Raw genomic sequence first — 18263 nt, 5'->3', positions numbered from 1 at the left:
TTCTTGCTTTCTCTTTTCTTAATGCGTTTGGAAAGTGCTGGGATTTTTCCTTCTAATTCTCTAGCTACGTTTTGTAGCTGTCCTGCTTTTGTACCATATTTCCTGCTGAGTTTGCCGATGATGTTCTTCAGTCGTCCCTGTACAGCAGGGGCGGCTAGGTATTGTTTAATCTGGGACAATTCCCTTCGGCACAGGTTTAGCTGGTTTTGGATCTTTTGTTTCCAGCGTGGAATTTTGTCTTTTGCCTCTGGTTCCCGTTGTTTTTGGAATGTTGGCATTACTTTCCTTACAATGTAGAGTCCTGAGGCAGTGTGAGTTCTCATATGACCTACTAATATTTATTATTGAGAAGCATATCCATAAACTTCACAAGAATGTGGTTTTTTCCCATGATGTGTTTTCATATGGCTCACTAAATTCGATTTTTGAGAACAAGAATATTCACACACTTGACAAGAATATGGCTTTTCCCCAGTATGAGTTCTCATATGTCTCACTAAATGTGATATTTGAGAAAACAAATATCCACAAACTTCACAAGAATGTGGCTTTTCTTCAGTGTGAGTTCTCATATGTCTCACTAAGTCTGATTTTGCAGTGGAAGAATATTTACAAACTTGACAAGCATATGGCTTTTCTCCAGTATGCCTTCTCATATGTTTCGCTAAGTCTGACTTTTGAGAACAAGAATATCCACAAACTTGACAAGAAAGTGGCTTTTCCCCAGTATGAGTTCTCATATGTTTCACTAAATTTGATTTTTGGGAAACAGAATATCCACACACTTGACAGGAATATGGCTTTTCTTCAGTGTGAGTTCTCATATGGCTTATTAAATGTGGTTTTTTAGAAAAAGAATATCCACTAACATCACATGAATGTGGCTTTTCCCCAGTGTGAGTTCTCATATGTCTCACTAAGACAGATTTTTTCGAACAAGAATAACCACACACTTCACAAGAATGTGGTTTTTCTCCAGAATGAGTTTTCATATGGCTCACTAAATTAGATTTTTGAGAGCAAGAATATTCACACACTTGACAAGAATATGGCTTTTCCCCAGTATGAGTTCTCATATGTCCCACTAAATGTGATATTTGAGAAAACAAATATCCACAAACTTCACAAGAATGTGGCTTTTCCTCAGTGTGAGTTCTCATATGTCTCAGTAAGCCTGATTTTGCAGTGGAAGAATATTTACAAACTTGACAAGCATATGGCTTTTCTCCAGAATGTCTTCTCATATGTTTCGCTAAGTCTGACTTTTGAGAACAAGAATATCCACAAACTTGACAAGAATGTGGCTTTTCCCCTGTGTGAGTTCTCATATGTTTCACTAAATTTGATTTTTGGGAAAAAGAATATCCACACACTTGACAGGAATATGGCTTTTCCCCAGTGTGAGTTCTCATATGGCTTATTAAATGTGTTTTTTTAGAAAAAGAATATCCACAAACATCACATGAATGTGGTTTTTCCCCAGTGTGAGTTCTCATATTGATCACGAAAGTTTATTATGCACAAGAATATCCACAAAATTTACAAAATTGTGGCTTTTTCTAGTGTGAGTTCCTATATGTTTTACTCAATCGTATCTAGAAAAAACGATTATATCCACACACCCACGTTCTTTTTTATTTCAATTATCTTATTAAATTGTTCATGCTGTGCATACGGCACTATACAGATGACAAGCATCTATCTACTTCTTCATATATTTCAACGTGGATATCTTTTTAAAATGCTATTTTTAGAGTTATAGTTTCCGGTATTAAAGAAAATATGTATTTTTTGAAAGTCACATATTTTTCTGATTCCGTATATTTGAACATTGCACACATTTTTACAAAGAGTTATATTACCTTCAAGTTGTGTTTAGCAAAATTCATTAAAACGTATTGTTCAGTATAATAAATTATCTCACAGATATCGTTGTAGTGTTCCAAATAAAGTATCAAATGTTCACAGCTTAATGTTTAAAGATGATGATCCTCCATTAAAATTGAAATAGGGTTCAATCAGGAACATCTGTAAAAAACAATGAAGTTCAATATTTTTAGTATTTGCATTTACATATTAATATTCTGTTTGTTTATTGTTGTTAATATTATTAGATTGAACCACAACATCTTGATTTATTTCATATAAAACATTTATATAAGTTTCATCAAAGAAATGACAAGATATTTTCTAACTTAACAGAGAGTAAGTCGATACAAGTGTTGCTCAAATTATTATCTAGTTAAAATATTATTTTTTGTTTTGATATGATTTTCATCATAGTAAGATGAGATATATTTATATACACGATACTACAATATATATACACGTATATTAATGTAACAATGAAAGTAAATTTGTTTTGATTTTCATCATAGTGAGAAGAGATAGATTTATATTAATATACACAATACTACAATATATATACACGTATATTAATGCAACAATGAAAGTAAATTTGCTATGATTTTCATCATAGTGAGAAGAGATAGATTTATATTAATATATACAATACTACAATATATATACACGTATTTTAATGTAACAATGAAAGTAAATTTGCTATGATTTTCATCATAGTGAGAAGAGATAGATTTATATTAATATACACAATACTACAATATATATACACGTATATTAATGCAATTATGAAAGTAAATTTGTTATGATTTTCATCATAGTGAGAAGAGATAGATTTATATTAATATACACAATACTACAATATATATACACGTATATTAATGCAACAATGAAAGTAAATTTGCTATGATTATAATCATAGTGAGAAGAGATAGATTTATATTAATATACACAATACTACAATATATATACATGTATATTAATGTAACAATGAAAGTAAATTTGCTATAATTTTAATCATAGTGAGAAGAGATAGATTTATATTTATATACACAATACTACAATATATATACATGTATATTAATGTAACAATGAAAGTAAATTTGTTATGATTTTCATCATAGTGAGAAGAGATAGATTTATATTAATATATACAATACTACAATATATATACACGTATATTAATGCAACAATGAAAGTAAATTTGCTATGATTTTCATCATAGTGAGAAGAGATAGATTTATATTAATATACACAATACTACAATATATATACACGTATATTAATGCAACAATGAAAGTAAATTTGCTATGATTTTCATCATAGTGAGAAGAGATAGATTTATATTAATATATACAATACTACAATATATATACACGTATATTAATGCAACAATGAAAGTAAATTTGCTATGATTTTCATCATAGTGAGAATAGATAGATTTATATTTATATACACAATACTACAATATATATACACGTATTTTAATGCAACAATGAAAGTAAATTTGTTATGATTTTCATCATAGTGAGAAGAGATAGATTTATATTAATATACACAATACTACAATATATATACACGTATTTTAATGTAACAATGAAAGTAAATGTGTTATGATTTTCATCATAGTGAGAAGAGATAGATTTATATTAATATACACAATACTACAATATATATACACGTATATTAATGCAACAATGAAAGTAAATTTGCTATGATTTTCATCATAGTGAGAATAGATAGATTTATATTTATATACACAATACTACAATATATATACACGTATTTTAATGCAACAATGAAAGTAAATGTGTTATGATTTTCATCATAGTGAGAAGAGATAGATTTATATTAATATACACAATACTACAATATATATACACGTATTTTAATGTAAGAATGAAAGTAAATTTGCTATGATTTTCATCATAGTGAGAAGAGATAGATTTATATTAATATACACAATACTACAATATATATACACGTATTTTAATGTAAGAATGAAAGTAAATTTGCTATGATTTTCATCATAGTGAGAAGAGATAGATTTATATTAATATACACAATACTACAATATATATACACGTATATTAATGTAACAATGAAAGTAAATTTGCTATGATTTTCATCATAGTGAGAAGAGATAGATTTATATTTATATACACAATACTACAATATATATACACGTATATTAATGTAACAATGAAAGTAAATTTGTTATGATTTTCATCATAGTGAGAAGAGATAGATTTATATTAATATACACAATACTACAATATATATACACGTATTTTAATGTAACAATGAAAGTAAATTTGTTATGATTTTCATCATAGTGAGAAGAGATAGATTTATATTAATATACACAATACTACAATATATATACACGTATATTAATGTAAGAATGAAAGTAAATTTGTTATGATTTTCATCATAGTGAGAAGAGATAGATTTATATAAATATACACAATACTACAATATATATACACGTATATTAATGTAACAATGAAAGTAAATTTGTTATGATTTTCATCATAGTGAGAAGAGATAGATTTATATTAATATACACAATACTACAATATATATACACGTATTTTAATGTAAGAATGAAAGTAAATTTGCTATGATTTTAATCATAGTGAGAAGAGATAGATTTATATTAATATACACAATACTACAATATATATACACGTATATTAATGCAACAATGAAAGTAAATTTGCTATGATTTTCATCATAGTGAGAAGAGATAGATTTATATTAATATACACAATACTACAATATATATACACGTATATTAATGTAACAATGAAAGTAAGTTTGCTATGATTTTCATCATAGTGAGAAGAGATAGATTTATATTAATATACACGATACTACAATATATATACACGTATATTAATGTAAGAATGAAAGTAAATTTGCTATGATTTTCATCATAGTGAGAAGAGATAGATTTATATTAATATACACAATACTACAATATATATACACGTATTTTAATGTAAGAATGAAAGTAAATTTGTTATGATTTTCATCATAGTGAGAAGAGATAGATTTATATTAATATACACAATACTACAATATATATACACGTATTTTAATGTAACAATGAAAGTAAATTTGTTATGATTTTCATCATAGTGAGAAGAGATAGATTTATGTTTATATATACAATACTACAATATATATACACGTATTTTAATGTAAGAATGAAAGTAAATTTGTTATGATTTTAATCATAGTGAGAAGAGATAGATTTATATTAATATACACAATACTACAATATATATACACGTATTTTAATGTAAGAATGAAAGTAAATTTGTTATGATTTTCATCATAGTGAGAAGAGATAGATTTATATTAATATACACAATACTACAATATATATACACGTATTTTAATGTAAGAATGAAAGTAAATTTGCTATGATTTTAATCATAGTGAGAAGAGATAGATTTATATTAATATACACAATACTACAATATATATACACGTATTTTAATGCAACAATGAAAGTAAATTTGCTATGATTTTCATCATAGTGAGAAGAGATAGATTTATATTAATATACACAATACTACAATATATATACACGTATTTTAATGTAAGAATGAAAGTAAATTTGCTATGATTTTCATCATAGTGAGAAGAGATAGATTTATATTAATATACACAATACTACAATATATATACACGTATATTAATGTAAGAATGAAAGTAAATTTGCTATGATTTTCATCATAGTGAGAAGAGATAGATTTATATTAATATACACAATACTACAATATATATACACGTATTTTAATGTAAGAATGAAAGTAAATTTGCGATGATTTTCATCATAGTGAGAAGAGATAGATTTATATTAATATACACAATACTACAATATATATACACGTATTTTAATGTAAGAATGAAAGTAAATTTGCTATGATTTTCATCATAGTGAGAAGAGATAGATTTATATTAATATACACAATACTACAATATATATACACGTATTTTAATGTAAGAATGAAAGTAAATTTGCTATGATTTTCATCATAGTGAGAAGAGATAGATTTATATTAATATACACAATACTACAATATATATACACGTATTTTAATGTAAGAATGAAAGTAAATTTGCTATGATTTTCATCATAGTGAGAAGAGATAGATTTATATTTATATACACAATACTACAATATATATACACGTATATTAATGCAACAATGAAAGTAAATTTGTTATGGTTTTCATCATAGTGAGAAGAGATAGATTTATATTTATATACACAATACTACAATATATATACACGTATATTAATGTAAGAATGAAAGTAAATTTGTTATGATTTTCATCATAGTGAGAAGAGATAGATTTATATAAATATACACAATACTACAATATATATACACGTATATTAATGTAACAATGAAAGTAAATTTGCTATGATTTTCATCATAGTGAGAAGAGATAGATTTATATTAATATACACAATACTACAATATATATACACGTATTTTAATGTAAGAATGAAAGTAAATTATCATATGTCCATCCAAAAAGCATTGCATACACGTTTTTGCTTTCTCTACATATGCAGAATTATCAAAAATATTCAAACATTTTCTTAATATTATTCCATCTGCATTTGTTTGAGGGAATATATCCACTCACCTCGAATTCATCTGAATATAAAAATTCTTTGTAACTACAAAATAATTTCAGAATATTTGAAAAACATCTTGAAAGCAGGTAGGTTTTTACAGCCCTGCTAGAAAATTACTTTGGTCTGGAACTATACTGGACGTCTACATTTGCATATGCATTGAGTATTGTTGCAACATATAGGAAGCTGCAAATAGCATAACAATCATCTTAGACAAAGGGTTAAAGGTATTTAATCTAATAGGTTTAACCCCATCGCCACTATTTTGCATATACCAAGCTTTTATTCTTATATTTCTTTCGAATTAACTCGACTAGTAGCAAAATCCCACACCTTCACTGTTGATATCTATATAAACTGGAAAACCTTTTGTTGCAACATATAGCTGCAAAAAGCATAACAATCATCTTAGACAAAAGGTTAAAGGTATTAAATCTAATAGGTTCCACCCCATATGTTTAAGCACCACTGTCCCATCACTACAATGTTTTACAATTAATTTCATAGAATAGGCACGAACTCAATCTCAGCTGTTTTGGGTTATTGCTTTCCAGAATTTCTTCAAATGTTCCTTGACACATGTTGTGGAACACACACAGTTTCATTCACAAAAATGTTGTCAATATATGAAGACGTAGCTGTTTTGGGTTATTGCTTTCCAGAATTTCTTCAAATGTTCCTTGACACATGTTGTGGAACACACAGAGTTTCATTCACAAAAATGTTGTCAATATATGAAGACGTAGCTGTTTTGGGTTATTGCTTTCCAGAATTTCTTCAAATGTTCCTTGACACATGTTGTGGAACACACACAGTTTCATTCACAAAAATGTTGTCAATATATGAAGACGTAGCTGTTTTGGGTTATTGCTTTCCAGAATTTCTTCAAATGTTCCTTGACACATGTTGTGGAACACACAGAGTTTCATTCACAAAAATGTTGTCAATATATGAAGACGTAGCTGTTTTGGGTTATTACTTTCCAGAATTTCTTCAAATGTTCCTTGACACATGTTGTGGAACACACACAGTTTCATTCACAAAAATGTTGTCAATATATGAAGACGTAGCTGTTTTGGGTTATTGCTTTCCAGAATTTCTTCAAATGTTCCTTGACACATGTTGTGGAACACACAGAGTTTCATTCACAAAAATGTTGTCAATATATGAAGACGTAGCTGTTTTGGGTTATTGCTTTCCAGAATTTCTTCAAATGTTCCTTGACACATGTTGTGGAACACACACAGTTTCATTCACAAAAATGTTGTCAATATATGAAGACGTAGCTGTTTTGGGTTATTGCTTTCCAGAATTTCTTCAAATGTTCCTTGACACATGTTGTGGAACACACACAGTTTCATTCACAAAAATGTTGTCAATATATGAAGACGTAGCTGTTTTGGGTTATTGCTTTCCAGAATTTCTTCAAATGTTCCTTGACACATGTTGTGGAACACACAGAGTTTCATTCACAAAAATGTTGTCAATATATGAAGACGTAGCTGTTTTGGGTTATTGCTTTCCAGAATTTCTTCAAATGTTCCTTGACACATGTTGTGGAACACACACAGTTTCATTCACAAAAATGTTGTCAATATATGAAGACGTAGCTGTTTTGGGTTATTGCTTTCCAGAATTTCTTCAAATGTTCCTTGACACATGTTGTGGAACACACAGAGTTTCATTCACAAAAATGTTGTCAATATATGAAGACGTAGCTGTTTTGGGTTATTGCTTTCCAGAATTTCTTCAAATGTTCCTTGACACATGTTGTGGAACACACAGAGTTTCATTCACAAAAATGTTGTCAATATATGAAGACGTAGCTGTTTTGGGTTATTGCTTTCCAGAATTTCTTCAAATGTTCCTTGACACATGTTGTGGAACACACACAGTTTCATTCACAAAAATGTTGTCAATATATGAAGACGTAGCTGTTTTGGGTTATTGCTTTCCAGAATTTCTTCAAATGTTCCTTGACACATGTTGTGGAACACACACAGTTTCATTCACAAAAATGTTGTCAATATATGAAGACGTAGCTGTTTTGGGTTATTGCTTTCCAGAATTTCTTCAAATGTTCCTTGACACATGTTGTGGAACACACAGAGTTTCATTCACAAAAATGTTGTCAATATATGAAGACGTAGCTGTTTTGGGTTATTGCTTTCCAGAATTTCTTCAAATGTTCCTTGACACATGTTGTGGAACACACACAGTTTCATTCACAAAAATGTTGTCAATATATGAAGACGTAGCTGTTTTGGGTTATTGCTTTCCAGAATTTCTTCAAATGTTCCTTGACACATGTTGTGGAACACACACAGTTTCATTCACAAAAATGTTGTCAATATATGAAGACGTAGCTGTTTTGGGTTATTGCTTTCCAGAATTTCTTCAAATGTTCCTTGACACATGTTGTGGAACACACAGAGTTTCATTCACAAAAATGTTGTCAATATATGAAGACGTAGCTGTTTTGGGTTATTGCTTTCCAGAATTTCTTCAAATGTTCCTTGACACATGTTGTGGAACACACACAGTTTCATTCACAAAAATGTTGTCAATATATGAAGACGTAGCTGTTTTGGGTTATTGCTTTCCAGAATTTCTTCAAATGTTCCTTGACACATGTTGTGGAACACACACAGTTTCATTCACAAAAATGTTGTCAATATATGAAGACGTAGCTGTTTTGGGTTATTGCTTTCCAGAATTTCTTCAAATGTTCCTTGACACATGTTGTGGAACACACACAGTTTCATTCACAAAAATGTTGTCAATATATGAAGACGTAGCTGTTTTGGGTTATTGCTTTCCAGAATTTCTTCAAATGTTCCTTGACACATGTTGTGGAACACACAGAGTTTCATTCACAAAAATGTTGTCAATATATGAAGACGTAGCTGTTTTGGGTTATTGCTTTCCAGAATTTCTTCAAATGTTCCTTGACACATGTTGTGGAACACACACAGTTTCATTCACAAAAATGTTGTCAATATATGAAGACGTAGCTGTTTTGGGTTATTGCTTTCCAGAATTTCTTCAAATGTTCCTTGACACATGTTGTGGAACACACACAGTTTCATTCACAAAAATGTTGTCAATATATGAAGACGTAGCTGTTTTGGGTTATTGCTTTCCAGAATTTCTTCAAATGTTCCTTGACACATGTTGTGGAACACACACAGTTTCATTCACAAAAATGTTGTCAATATATGAAGACGTAGCTGTTTTGGGTTATTGCTTTCCAGAATTTCTTCAAATGTTCCTTGACACATGTTGTGGAACACACACAGTTTCATTCACAAAAATGTTGTCAATATATGAAGACGTAGCTGTTTTGGGTTATTGCTTTCCAGAATTTCTTCAAATGTTCCTTGACACATGTTGTGGAACACACACAGTTTCATTCACAAAAATGTTGTCAATATATGAAGACGTAGCTGTTTTGGGTTATTGCTTTCCAGAATTTCTTCAAATGTTCCTTGACACATGTTGTGGAACACACAGAGTTTCATTCACAAAAATGTTGTCAATATATGAAGACGTAGCTGTTTTGGGTTATTGCTTTCCAGAATTTCTTCAAATGTTCCTTGACACATGTTGTGGAACACACAGAGTTTCATTCACAAAAATGTTGTCAATATATGAAGACGTAGCTGTTTTGGGTTATTGCTTTCCAGAATTTCTTCAAATGTTCCTTGACACATGTTGTGGAACACACACAGTTTCATTCACAAAAATGTTGTCAATATATGAAGACGTAGCTGTTTTGGGTTATTGCTTTCCAGAATTTCTTCAAATGTTCCTTGACACATGTTGTGGAACACACACAGTTTCATTCACAAAAATGTTGTCAATATATGAAGACGTAGCTGTTTTGGGTTATTGCTTTCCAGAATTTCTTCAAATGTTCCTTGACACATGTTGTGGAACACACACAGTTTCATTCACAAAAATGTTGTCAATATATGAAGACGTAGCTGTTTTGGGTTATTGCTTTCCAGAATTTCTTCAAATGTTCCTTGACACATGTTGTGGAACACACACAGTTTCATTCACAAAAATGTTGTCAATATATGAAGACGTAGCTGTTTTGGGTTATTGCTTTCCAGAATTTCTTCAAATGTTCCTTGACACATGTTGTGGAACACACACAGTTTCATTCACAAAAATGTTGTCAATATATGAAGACGTAGCTGTTTTGGGTTATTGCTTTCCAGAATTTCTTCAAATGTTCCTTGACACATGTTGTGGAACACACACAGTTTCATTCACAAAAATGTTGTCAATATATGAAGACGTAGCTGTTTTGGGTTATTGCTTTCCAGAATTTCTTCAAATGTTCCTTGACACATGTTGTGGAACACACACAGTTTCATTCACAAAAATGTTGTCAATATATGAAGACGTAGCTGTTTTGGGTTATTGCTTTCCAGAATTTCTTCAAATGTTCCTTGACACATGTTGTGGAACACACACAGTTTCATTCACAAAAATGTTGTCAATATATGAAGACGTAGCTGTTTTGGGTTATTGCTTTCCAGAATTTCTTCAAATGTTCCTTGACACATGTTGTGGAACACACAGAGTTTCATTCACAAAAATGTTGTCAATATATGAAGACGTAGCTGTTTTGGGTTATTGCTTTCCAGAATTTCTTCAAATGTTCCTTGACACATGTTGTGGAACACACACAGTTTCATTCACAAAAATGTTGTCAATATATGAAGACGTAGCTGTTTTGGGTTATTGCTTTCCAGAATTTCTTCAAATGTTCCTTGACACATGTTGTGGAACACACACAGTTTCATTCACAAAAATGTTGTCAATATATGAAGACGTAGCTGTTTTGGGTTATTGCTTTCCAGAATTTCTTCAAATGTTCCTTGACACATGTTGTGGAACACACAGAGTTTCATTCACAAAAATGTTGTCAATATATGAAGACGTAGCTGTTTTGGGTTATTGCTTTCCAGAATTTCTTCAAATGTTCCTTGACACATGTTGTGGAACACACACAGTTTCATTCACAAAAATGTTGTCAATATATGAAGACGTAGCTGTTTTGGGTTATTGCTTTCCAGAATTTCTTCAAATGTTCCTTGACACATGTTGTGGAACACACAGAGTTTCATTCACAAAAATGTTGTCAATATATGAAGACGTAGCTGTTTTGGGTTATTGCTTTCCAGAATTTCTTCAAATGTTCCTTGACACATGTTGTGGAACACACAGAGTTTCATTCACAAAAATGTTGTCAATATATGAAGACGTAGCTGTTTTGGGTTATTGCTTTCCAGAATTTCTTCAAATGTTCCTTGACACATGTTGTGGAACACACACAGTTTCATTCACAAAAATGTTGTCAATATATGAAGACGTAGCTGTTTTGGGTTATTGCTTTCCAGAATTTCTTCAAATGTTCCTTGACACATGTTGTGGAACACACACAGTTTCATTCACAAAAATGTTGTCAATATATGAAGACGTAGCTGTTTTGGGTTATTGCTTTCCAGAATTTCTTCAAATGTTCCTTGACACATGTTGTGGAACACACAGAGTTTCATTCACAAAAATGTTGTCAATATATGAAGACGTAGCTGTTTTGGGTTATTGCTTTCCAGAATTTCTTCAAATGTTCCTTGACACATGTTGTGGAACACACACAGTTTCATTCACAAAAATGTTGTCAATATATGAAGACGTAGCTGTTTTGGGTTATTGCTTTCCAGAATTTCTTCAAATGTTCCTTGACACATGTTGTGGAACACACACAGTTTCATTCACAAAAATGTTGTCAATATATGAAGACGTAGCTGTTTTGGGTTATTGCTTTCCAGAATTTCTTCAAATGTTCCTTGACACATGTTGTGGAACACACACAGTTTCATTCACAAAAATGTTGTCAATATATGAAGACGTAGCTGTTTTGGGTTATTGCTTTCCAGAATTTCTTCAAATGTTCCTTGACACATGTTGTGGAACACACACAGTTTCATTCACAAAAATGTTGTCAATATATGAAGACGTAGCTGTTTTGGGTTATTGCTTTCCAGAATTTCTTCAAATGTTCCTTGACACATGTTGTGGAACACACACAGTTTCATTCACAAAAATGTTGTCAATATATGAAGACGTAGCTGTTTTGGGTTATTGCTTTCCAGAATTTCTTCAAATGTTCCTTGACACATGTTGTGGAACACACACAGTTTCATTCACAAAAATGTTGTCAATATATGAAGACGTAGCTGTTTTGGGTTATTGCTTTCCAGAATTTCTTCAAATGTTCCTTGACACATGTTGTGGAACACACAGAGTTTCATTCACAAAAATGTTGTCAATATATGAAGACGTAGCTGTTTTGGGTTATTGCTTTCCAGAATTTCTTCAAATGTTCCTTGACACATGTTGTGGAACACACAGAGTTTCATTCACAAAAATGTTGTCAATATATGAAGACGTAGCTGTTTTGGGTTATTGCTTTCCAGAATTTCTTCAAATGTTCCTTGACACATGTTGTGGAACACACACAGTTTCATTCACAAAAATGTTGTCAATATATGAAGACGTAGCTGTTTTGGGTTATTGCTTTCCAGAATTTCTTCAAATGTTCCTTGACACATGTTGTGGAACACACACAGTTTCATTCACAAAAATGTTGTCAATATATGAAGACGTAGCTGTTTTGGGTTATTGCTTTCCAGAATTTCTTCAAATGTTCCTTGACACATGTTGTGGAACACACAGAGTTTCATTCACAAAAATGTTGTCAATATATGAAGACGTAGCTGTTTTGGGTTATTGCTTTCCAGAATTTCTTCAAATGTTCCTTGACACATGTTGTGGAACACACACAGTTTCATTCACAAAAATGTTGTCAATATATGAAGACGTAGCTGTTTTGGGTTATTGCTTTCCAGAATTTCTTCAAATGTTCCTTGACACATGTTGTGGAACACACAGAGTTTCATTCACAAAAATGTTGTCAATATATGAAGACGTAGCTGTTTTGGGTTATTGCTTTCCAGAATTTCTTCAAATGTTCCTTGACACATGTTGTGGAACACACACAGTTTCATTCACAAAAATGTTGTCAATATATGAAGACGTAGCTGTTTTGGGTTATTGCTTTCCAGAATTTCTTCAAATGTTCCTTGACACATGTTGTGGAACACACACAGTTTCATTCACAAAAATGTTGTCAATATATGAAGACGTAGCTGTTTTGGGTTATTGCTTTCCAGAATTTCTTCAAATGTTCCTTGACACATGTTGTGGAACACACACAGTTTCATTCACAAAAATGTTGTCAATATATGAAGACGTAGCTGTTTTGGGTTATTGCTTTCCAGAATTTCTTCAAATGTTCCTTGACACATGTTGTGGAACACACACAGTTTCATTCACAAAAATGTTGTCAATATATGAAGACGTAGCTGTTTTGGGTTATTGCTTTCCAGAATTTCTTCAAATGTTCCTTGACACATGTTGTGGAACACACACAGTTTCATTCACAAAAATGTTGTCAATATATGAAGACGTAGCTGTTTTGGGTTATTGCTTTCCAGAATTTCTTCAAATGTTCCTTGACACATGTTGTGGAACACACAGAGTTTCATTCACAAAAATGTTGTCAATATATGAAGACGTAGCTGTTTTGGGTTATTGCTTTCCAGAATTTCTTCAAATGTTCCTTGACACATGTTGTGGAACACACACAGTTTCATTCACAAAAATGTTGTCAATATATGAAGACGTAGCTGTTTTGGGTTATTGCTTTCCAGAATTTCTTCAAATGTTCCTTGACACATGTTGTGGAACACACACAGTTTCATTCACAAAAATGTTGTCAATATATGAAGACGTAGCTGTTTTGGGTTATTGCTTTCCAGAATTTCTTCAAATGTTCCTTGACACATGTTGTGGAACACAGTTTCATTCACAAAAATGTTGTCAATATATGAAGACGTAGCTGCATTCATAGTCTTATCCTGGCTGACGATGATATTACTAATGGTCTGCATTATTAAATGGGCCACATTAAGCCCTAATCCGAGATGGGTAAAACAATATTGCTGTCCCTTGATCTCTAATGTTTGGAATAGCCACAGACATTTGTCAACATCTAGAAGTGTAAGCCATTTTGAGTTTCAGAACAGTTTCAAATGGTTCGTGTTACACACAAGTCCTGGGAGGTGACTTGTTTGTAGTAGACAGTTCCACGGAACAAAATATTCTTACTGTGTTGAAACCCGGGAAAAGAGCATGTGAAATTGCTACAGGAAAGGTTTAATATTTATGAAGCAATTCTGGTTTCTGATTGGTTGGTAGCAGAACATGAATTAATTTGATTCGTCAGTTCTTAGCAGCATCCTTTCTAAATAGAATCGTCCGACTGTGTGGGATCATACCCCCATTATATCTCCAAAATATTGCAACATTCTTTAACGCGTATTTTGCTCATATTTGGTTTATCTCAACTGCAAGAGACTCGCACATTTTGTGTAAACTTTATAAAAGAAAGTGATCTCCATTCTAAAATGTTAAATATCAGATAAAAGAATTAAAAAATCAAACGGAATTTTCTGGTGACATAATATAGGCACCGCCAAAACTGGGGGGGGGGGCAGGTAAGTACTTTTTGACGGACCGTCTTTTTAAAAATCTACCAAAAATCAGGTAATTATCCAATCAATACGAAATTTTCAGTGATTATTAAGAGAAGAATGAACTTTATAACAGTATACTTGTTTTTCATAAACGATATTTATATATATATATTTTTTTTGCTTACAAAACCTCCCCTTGTTTTTTTTTTGGGGGGGGGTACCAAATATGCTTAAAATAATCATCTGAAACTAAACAAAACATATTCCGTGTTGTAAGGTACAGGGTTATAGAAAAAAAACAACTTGTTTACATACCTTATTTTGACGTCTGAATATCAGAACTTTGATTGTGTTTAATTATTTCGCTTTTGACTTTTGGAGTGTGAAATTCGGTGAATATGTTAAGTAAAATAATTAATTTAAGTTAAGCAAAAAAAAAAATGTTTTTAAATATTTATACGAAAAAAGCCTTTTAAAATCTTTGATAAATAAATTAATAATTTTTTTTAGCGAGCCAAATAATGCATGACAATTATTAAACAGGGCATGCTTTGAAGAATCGATACAAAAAAAATCGATAAATATTGTGCCCTTTCTGTTAAAAATAGCATCAGTTTTTCGATCACGTTTGATAACATTTGCCGCCTTTCGACTACGGTGGACCATACGCGCTGAAATAATTTTATGGTATCTCCGTGACTGCCAAAACCGGTGCAAGCGTGAATCAGTACAATTTATGTTGGTCAACACTCACATAGAAACGAGACGTTTCTCTTTTCATTGTGAGACAAAATTATGGATGGTAAATAAAAATTTATTATTATTTTTATTATTACACATGTTTATTTTTATTTTACCGAAACTATAGCGCACATTTGTTCGTCCGTCTGCCATAAACGAAACTTTACAGTGAAAAATTAATTTTAAACTAGAAACAGTACTTTTTTCATACTGCGAAAAATATGCACCGTAAAAACATGGTAAAACCTTCTTCATTGAATTATTAGGTGAAAGTGGAGAATAGTTGAACAACCCCCGCCCATGTTAAGAATGGCTTTCTAAATAAAGTTATTATTTTAGTATGGCCCGTACACTTGCAGACTCAGGGTTGCTTATGTAGTTTAGTTTAATTTTTATTCTGCTTTAAATCCCCCCCCATTTGGGGGAGCCTGACCCCCCACACACATACACATTAAAAACCAAACTCATCAAAATGGTCACCCATCTGGTACTGGCCAGCCTCGGGGTTGCTTATGTAGTGTGGTGAATAATACATAGCTTACCTGAGTGTGGCTGCCGGAGGTGAGGATGGTCTTCCAACAATCAAGAAGAACAATAGCCTTGTGATTATTTATACTAATAGAGTAAGGTAATTGTTATAAAAACCTTCCTCCTTTGTGAAGAGTCTTATTCCTTTTTTTTATGTTACTGTGGTTACAAGACCTGAGAAGAAGGTCGCAAAGAAGATTGTATTTTTTTCGCAACCTCACTTCAGGTTAGCTACTCTCAGTTATATGACTTTTTTTCCAACAATTTGCGAAAAAAATACAACAGTTCAAAACAATTTCTAACAGAACTTTGAGTCATTGGTAACGGGAATTAGTGACAATTCTGGAAATTGTTCGATTACCCGTACAAGGATATGGAGACCTCTGATACTTCAACTATGGCAGATTCCAGGGAGCGACACCATAACCAGATTTCCATTCTGAAGATGAAAATCAAGGGAAGGCTTCGTTTGTCCCGTGGCACAGAGATTACTCCTGCTATATTTTCTGTATTCCACAGGGAAATTTTGGAATATATCAACGAAGTTGAAATCTCCATCTGCAAGTTGCAACTTTCCTGTGTCTCTGAAGAGGAAAGAGAGCTTATGGAGTCCGATTGGCTAAGTTACCAGCTGAATTTACGGAAGGAATTAGAAGATCTCCCACTCTTGTTACATCCTCCAGAGGCTAGTGGCTATTCGGAGCGACCTTCCCTTCCTTATACGCCTGAACCTTCTACGGATAGAGCTAATTCATCATTCACTGTTAGACTTCCTCAAGTTCAAATCACTGGACCAACGTTCAGTGGTCGTGAAATGGAAAACGATAGAATGAGTTTTTACAATTTCTTATCTCGATTTGAAAATTGTGCAGCAGGCATGGTAAATGACGCAGAAAAGTTAAACTTTTTAAAATGCTCTCTGTCTGGGAGACCTCTGCTGCTGATTAATCACTTAAGTTGCATCAATACAAATTATCAGCAAGCACTGGCAGTATTGAAACGAGAATATTTAGATGTGAGTGACATCATTGATAAGATATTCCAAGATATTATCGATTTCTCCCCCAAGGGGGAAAATTCTTATGAGGATCTTGGTAGTTTCATCTGCAGAACAGCTTCCATTCTGGAAGAACTGGCCAGCTCTCTCGATTGTGATTTCTCTGAGGATGGTTCTGCAGGGGCCCGATTAATGGCCAAAATACTTTTTTTGAAATTTCCGAGAGCATTGAAGGGAGAGCTTATACAGTTATGTGGCTCTAGAATTCCTTCTCTGTCTGTTTTAATGCGAGACACCAGTGAGGCTATTAAACGCTTGCTAATTAAAGGCAGCGGGTTGCCTGGTTCTTCGGATATCCATCGAAACAATTCTCGGGTAACCGTTTCAAAATCTAGAGCCACTACAACCAGAGATGTTTCTTTCCGCATAGATTCAGATTGTCAGGCTCCTTCTGGTTACTCGAGTAAACTACCTCCTCTGATTTGTGTTACCTTCGGTCGAGGAGGAAGAACCATCTCTGTAAACTGCCTATTGGATACTGGCAGTGGCAGAACGTATTTGTCTGGTGATGTCTTGCACTCCTTGGGTTCCTTGAGTTCTGACGGTTTGGATTGTCATTTGAGGCTGACTACACTTCTCGGAGAATGTGAGCAAGTATACAGAGAGGTGAAATTGGATGTGGACTTGGGGTCTGGTCATGTGGGGCACTTTCGGTACTGGTTGCCAACTCATTGGACCTATCCTTATATCTAAAAAATTGGCATTTGCTGTTGGAGGAGTTCAAGCGAACTGGATGTTCTCTGGCTGGGCAATTTGAATCTGGCACTGATGCGGTGGCTATAAGTGGAATTATGGGTCTG

Source organism: Euprymna scolopes, chromosome 46 (genome assembly GCF_053919585.1).
Source record: "Euprymna scolopes isolate OS-2025 chromosome 46, ASM5391958v1, whole genome shotgun sequence".
NCBI classification, from domain to species: domain Eukaryota; kingdom Metazoa; phylum Mollusca; class Cephalopoda; order Sepiida; family Sepiolidae; genus Euprymna; species Euprymna scolopes.
The sequence above is the reverse complement of the archived record's forward strand: the minus strand, read 5'-3'. Positions refer to the sequence as shown.